Here is a 7,332-nt window from a genome sequence, read left to right as displayed (position 1 = left end):
TGATTCTGCTTGTTTTCTTATTAATTTTTTTAGATTCCATTTATGAGTGCAATCATATGGTATTTGTCCTTCTCGGGACAAATAAGTGACTTATTTCACTTGGTATAATGCTCTCCTGGTCCTTTCACATAGTCTCAAATGTCATGATCTCACACTTTTTAAAGCTGTATGATATTCCATCATATATGTATGCCACTTTTTCCTTATCCATTCATCTACTAATGGGCACTAAGGTTGCTTCCATATGTTGGCTATTGTAAACAGTGTTGCAATAAACATAAGGGTTGTGTATCTTTTCTAGTTAGTGTTTTCCTTTTCCCTGGGTAAATATCAATAGTGGTACTATTGGGTCATATGGTATTTCTATTTTTAATTTTTTGTGTAAATACCATACTGTTTTCCGCAGTGGCTGTACCAATTTACATTGCCAACAACAGTGCACAAGGTTCTTCTTTCTCCACATCCTCACCAACACTTGGTTTTTGTGTTCTTGATTTTAGCCATTCTAACAGGCATGAGGTGATATCACATTGCAGTTTTGATTTGCATTTCCCTGATGATGAGTGATGTTGTGCATCTTATCTTTTCATGTGTCTGTTGGCCATCTATATTACTTCTTTGGAAAAATGTCTTTTCAGGTCCTCTGTCCATTTCTTAATTGGATTGTATTTTTGGTGTTGAGTTGTAGGAGTTCTTTTTGTATTTTAGATAGTAACTCCTATCAGATATTTCATTTGCAAATACCTTCTCCCATTCAGTAGGTTTTGTTTTGTTTTGTTGATGATATTCTTTTCTGTGCAAAAGCTCTTTATGAGAGGTGAAAGACCTGTGTTCTGAAAATTATAAAACACTGATGAAACTGAAGATAACACAAATGGAATTATGTTCCATGCTGATGGATTGGAATAATGAGCATTGTTGTGATGTCCATATTACCCAAAGCAATCTACAGATTCAATGCAATCCCTATCTTAATAACAAAAGCATTTTTTTTTTTTTTTTGCAAAACTAGGATAATCCAAAAATATGTATGGAACCAATGAAGAACTCAAATAGCCAAAGCAATAATGAGAAAGAAGAACAAAGCTGGAGACAGCACAATCCCAGATTTGAAAATATACTATAAGGCTGTAGTAATCAAAACAGCATGGCACTAGATGAAAAACAGACACATAGATCAATGGAACAGAATAGAGACCCTAGAAATAAACCCACATGTAGATGATCAATTAATCTATGACAAAGGAGACAAGGATATACAATAGGGAAAGGATAGTCTTTTCAATATATTCTGCTGGGAAAAGTAGACAGCTACATATAAAAGAATTAAACTGGACTACCTTTAACACTACACACAAAAATAAACTCAAAATTGCTTACAGCCCTAAATCCAAATAAAATCCTAGAATTAAACACAGTCAGTAATTTCTCTGAAATCTGTTACAGCAACGTATTTCTAGATACGTCTCCTAAGGTAAAGGAATCAAAAGCAAAAATAAACTATTGGAAATTCATCAAAATAAAAAGACCCCAAGTATTTTATGTGCATAAGACTAAAGCTGAATTTCAAACTAGAGTTAAAGCATTTCCTAAAGTGACTGAGGACCCCTATATGTTTGCTGAAGAATTTAACATATTTATTCCAACTTACCAACATGGTTTCTCAGATTTTTATCAGTAGGTTTGCATGCTTGTTGCTGAGAGGCAGGCCAAATATTCCATGAAACTCACCCACTGGGAACACCCTGAACAAGATTTAGAGAAACAGAGAAACTTCTCCAGGTGGGTCCAAGATGGCAGAGCAGCATGGAGATTCTTGGCTTCTCTCATCCTTGAAATGCAGCTAGGTCAGCACCAAACCATTATGCACACCTAGGAAATTGATCTGGTTATTAACACAACAATGTGCATGATTTTAGCTACGGAATTTGGCAGGTATGAATGCAGAGAGGTGAAGTGGGGGACAGTGAAACCATAGAGGGTAGGGAGCTGTTTTGGGGGAGAGAGGACAGAGAAACTGGAGGAGAGTGTGGTGCACTTGGGGAGTATAGGGAAAACACTCTCCCAAAAGCAGCTGAAGAGAAAGAGAAAGAGTGGAAACACCCACGAGGGACTGAACAAGAAATCTGTTCCTCAAAATAACTGATGGGGAGAAAAGAGAGGGTTTCTTTACTATTATGACTCTATAAAAACAGGGGAGCACAGAGTTGGAAATTCCAGAGCCCAATACCTGGTAGGAAGAATGAATCCCCAGGAGCAGAAAATGAGGTCTGAGGGGTCTGTAGGCCACATGGGGAGAAGTGGTTCCCCTGCTCGGAGGGCATTTGGTAGAGGCCATACAGCCTCTCCACAGGCAAAGGTCCCAGCAGACCCCAGAGAGCAGCCATGTTTGCTGGTATGAGAACAAAAATGTCAGAGTATGGTGAAACCTGGTACCAATGATGTGTTGTGATGTGCCATGATCTCTGAAACTTTGCCACTGCAAGGAGAGCATGAACATTTTCTGGGGCAAGCAGGCACCTGGCCATTGCTCAACAAGACTTCCCCAGATGGTTGGAGCAGGTCCAAGCTGCAGAGTTCTCAGAAGTGAGGGGTTTGGAAACACAGCCACATCTGAAATAAAATTCAAGAGGGAGGTGCTGCCAGGCAGGCTGACAACTTGGACACAGACAGTGTAGAAGCAGAGAGTGGACAGAAGCCTCAGACAAAGGAGGGGTGCTTAAATGTGGTTGGGTGAGAACACAGAGTTCCTGTGCCAGAAACTAGGAAGCTGGGTGATGCCATTTTCACCTCTCCCATGCATGTGCATACATCTGAAAAATAGGAGTCCCACAAGATGAAGAGAGAGAAAAAGCTGCAGAAGGTTTATGTAAGCAAATTATAATGGAAAATTTTCCTAATCTGGGGAAGGACAGAGACATCAAAATCAAAGAAGCACAGAGTACTCCCATTAGATTCAACAAAGACCGACCATCAACAAGGCATATTACAGTCAAATTTAAAAAAATACATAGAAAAGGAAAGAATTATGAAAGAAGCAAGGAAAAAAGTCCTTAACCTACCAGTGAAGACAGATCAGGTTGGCATCAGACCTATACACAGAAGCCTGGCAGGACAGAAAGGAGTGGCAGAATATATTCAACGTGCTGAATCAGAGAAATATGCAGCTAAGAACTCTTTATCCCGCAGGGTTGTCATTCAAAATAAAGGAGAAATAAAGTGTTTCCCAGACAAACAAAAACTAAAGAAGTTTGTGACCACTAAACCGGCCTTGCAAGAACTGTTACTGGGGACTCCCCGAGGGGAGAAAAGATGGAACAAGACAAAAAAGACCAAAAGCAAAAAAGACTAGAAGGGACCAGAGAACAGCACCAGAAAGTCCAACTCTACAGGCAACACAACGGCACTAAATTCATATCTTTCAGTACTCACTCGAAATGTCAATGGATTAAACGCTCCAATCAAAAGATGTAGGGTATGAGAATGGATATGAAAACAAGATCCATTTATATGCTGTTTACAAGACACCCATTTTAGACCTAAAGACACCTCAGATTGAAAGTAAGGGGAGGAATGGCGCCTGGGTGGTTCAGTCTGTTGAGTGTCTGACTTCAGCTCAGGTCATGATCTCACAGTTCACAAGTTCCAGACCTGCATTGGGGTCTGTGCTGACAGCTCAGAGCCTGGAGCCTGCTTTGGATTCTGTGTCTCCCTCTCTCTCTCCGCCCCTCCTTGGCTCATGTTCTCTCTCTCTCTTTCTCAAGAATAAATAAACCTTTTTTTTTTTTTTTAAGAAAGCAAGTAAGGGGATGGAGAATGATCTATCATGCTAATGGTTGCTGAAAGAAAGCCAGAGTAGCCATACTGATATCAGACAAACTATATTTTAAAATAAACACTGTAAGAAGAGATGAAGAAAGGCATTATATCATAACTAAGGGCTCTGCCCACCAAGTAGAGCTAACAAATGTAAACATTTATGCCCCCAATGTGATAGCACCCAAATACATAAATCAATTAACCACAAACATAAGAAACTCCTTGATAATAATACCATAATAGTAAGGGACTTCAACACCCCACTTAGAGCAGTGGACCAATCATCTAAGTAGAAAATCAACTGGTAACAATAGCTTTGAATGACACACTGGACCAGATGGATTTAACAGATATATTCAGAACATTTCTTCCTAAAGGAGAAGAATACACATTCTTCTTGAGTGCACATGGAACATTCTCTAGAACAGAACACACACTGGGTCACAAGTCAGCCCTCAACAAGTACAAAAAGATCAAGATCATACCATGCATAATTTCAGATCACAGTGCTATGAATCTCAAAATAAACCACAAGATAAAATTTTGAAAGACCACAAAAACTTTGATTAAATAACATCCTACTAAAGAACAAATGGGCTAACCAAGAAATTAAAGAGCAAATTAAAAAGTACATGGAAGCCAATGAAAATGATAACATGACAGCCCCAATCTTCTGGGATGCTGCAAAGGTGCTCATAAGAGGGAAGTATATAGCAATCCAGGCCAGCCTAAAGAAAGAAGAAAGGTCTCAAATACACAGTCTGACCTTACACCTTAAAGAGTTAGAGAAAGAACAGAAAATACAGGCCAAAACAAGCATAAAAAGGGAACTAGTAAAGATTACAGGAGGAACCAATGATATCAAAATCAAGAAAACAATAGAACAGATCAATGAAACCAGGAGCTGGTTCTTTGAAAGAAGTAACAAAATTGATAAACCCCTAGCCAGACTGATCACAACAAAAAAGAAAGGGTCCAAATAAATAAAATTAAGAATGAAAGAGGAGAGATCACAACGAACACTGCAGAAATAAAAAACAGTCTTAAGAGAATATTACAAGCAATTATATGTCATTTAATTGGGCAATCTGGAAGAAATGGAGAAATTCCTAGAAACGTATAAGCTACCAAAAATGACATAGGAGGAAATAGAAAATTTGAACAGGCCCATTACCAGTAAAGAAAGTGAATTATTAATCAAAAATCTCCCCCAAACAAGAGTCCAGGGCCAGATGGCTTTCCATGGGAAATATACCAAATATTTACAGAAAAGTTAAACCTATTCTCTTGAAGCTTTTCCAAAAAATAGAAATTGAAGGCAAGGTACCAAACTCATTCTACAAGGCCAGCATAACTTTGATTCCAAAACCAGACAAAGACCCCATTTAAAATTTTTTTTTTCAACGTTTATTTATTTTTGGGACAGAGAGAGACAGAGCATGAACGGGGGAGGGGCAGAGAAAGAGGGAGACACAGAATCGGAAACAGGCTCCAGGCTCTGAGCCATCAGCCCAGAGCCCGACGCGGGGCTCGAACTCACGGACCGCGAGATCGTGACCTGGCTGAAGTCGGACGCTTAACCGACTGCGCCACCCAGGCGCCCCAAAGACCCCATTTAAAAGAAGAACTACAGACAAATTTTCCTGATGACCATGGATGCAAAAATACTCAACAAGATACTAGCCAACCAGATCCAACAATATATTAAAGAAGTATTCCTCATGATCAAGAGATTATAGAGTGCTTCATAGTTTGAGTTCTAGGGAAAACTGGATGTAACTTGTTTCGGATTTCATTCTGTGTGCTGGTTCACCTATTCAATTTTTTTTCCCTTTTGTGGTGGTATTTCTGGATCTTATGATGAACATGAGCACTTCTGAGTCTTCCAAGCCAGGACTCTATTTAGCTGCCTTCCTGGCTTTCAAAGGTAAAGCACACATGTTGTTAGTACGTCTTCCATCTAGAGTTTAAAGAAGGATTCCTTATAAGTTTAGTGCCTATAAATCTTGCAATTTTGAGTGAGGGTTTCAGCAGAAGGGCACTAATACCTAATTCTACAGTTTACTGTTTTCAGAAGCCTGAACAAAGGACATTAGTTTCTTGAGTTCCAATTTCCTTGTTCACCAAGAAAAAAATTTCAAACCTCATACCAATGTTTTAAGAATTAGTCACATTTTGTATATCTACCATTTCTTGACGCAGAGGATTTATTTAGTACATATTGAATGAATTAAAGACCTGGCAGGGGGCAGTGCTTTAATGGGATTTCATTCCCTCCGTCCCTTTCCTTTCTATTTATGTCACAGCCTTCCAGTTACCTACCTCTTGTTACAAAGCTGACTCAAACAAACAGCTGCTGATTGTCCTGGGCAGAAGAGAAGGCTCACACTTTCACTGGTTACTCATAAACCTCCTCTGGTGACCATTCCCATAGTGCCTCAGGCTGAGTCCTCATGGCTCCCTGAAAATTGCCTGTTTGTTGCACCTGTTCACCACAGGCTGCTGAACTTGTTCAAATACCACTTTTACATCTATCTGCAAAAATCTGCCACATGTTGGGGATCCTTTCTCCCAGCCAAGTGCCTGCCCAGCCTATTGGGCAAATGTGTGCCTTAGAAGGTCACTCACACAGTTTCTCACCATGTGCATTCTGCCAGCTGGCTATTCTGTTCCCCCCTATTCTGTCCACTCCTGACAAGTCCCTATTTTCTCCTGAAAACTAAAAACCTTCCTTAAAATAACAAGTGTACAGCATGCTTATTGTTCAAAGTTTAAGAGGTTTACATTATTTTAAAGGTGAAAAATTCCTTTATTAAGTATTAAAAAATACTTTCCATAACCAACCATCCTTGCTAAAAGAGGCAGGTCTAAAGAAATGACCCATCCAGGGGCACCTGGTGTACACAGGTCCACAAATATCTCTTAGCCAACTTTATTGATCCAGTAACATTTTAAAGCAAATGTAAACTTTTCAAGAGAAAAAGAAAAAACATTTTTATTAACAAAAATATATATATAGTGGCACAAGGATTACTTTATTCTTTTTGATTCACATTTATCAAGAAAAAGCGAGAATAAATTTTTCTCCTATTGGAAAATGAGGTAAAATTGAATTAAAAAGTGGTGAAACATGGGAAACTTGTAGACCAGGAATAAGTCAAAGTGACCAGGGCTCTAGAACAGAGACTGGAGGGCAGGGGAAGGACCAAAGGCAGATTTCATCCACTCATGTCTTCTCATTTGATGACATTTATTGAGTGCTTATGCTGCAACCGATACTGGGGTTTGTACTGACATAAAAAGAGGACTATGACATAACTCATCACTGGGTGAAGGGACACTGGACAATTTATACATAAACAGATGTGAGAATGTTTATACTCTGCTTTATAACAAGGATACTTAAGGAATGTAATCAAGTATTACATTGGTACTCTGTAGGAAATATGGGGACTTTAAGATGGAGTGTTTGTTTAGTTTTACCTGAGTCAGGAAAAGTTTCATAGAGGAGGC

This window comes from Puma concolor, chromosome D1, assembly GCF_028749965.1.
Source record: "Puma concolor isolate L17-30 chromosome D1, mPumCon1.1.hap2, whole genome shotgun sequence".
In the NCBI taxonomy this organism is placed as follows: Eukaryota; Metazoa; Chordata; class Mammalia; order Carnivora; family Felidae; genus Puma; species Puma concolor.
Note: the sequence above shows the minus strand (reverse complement) of the source record.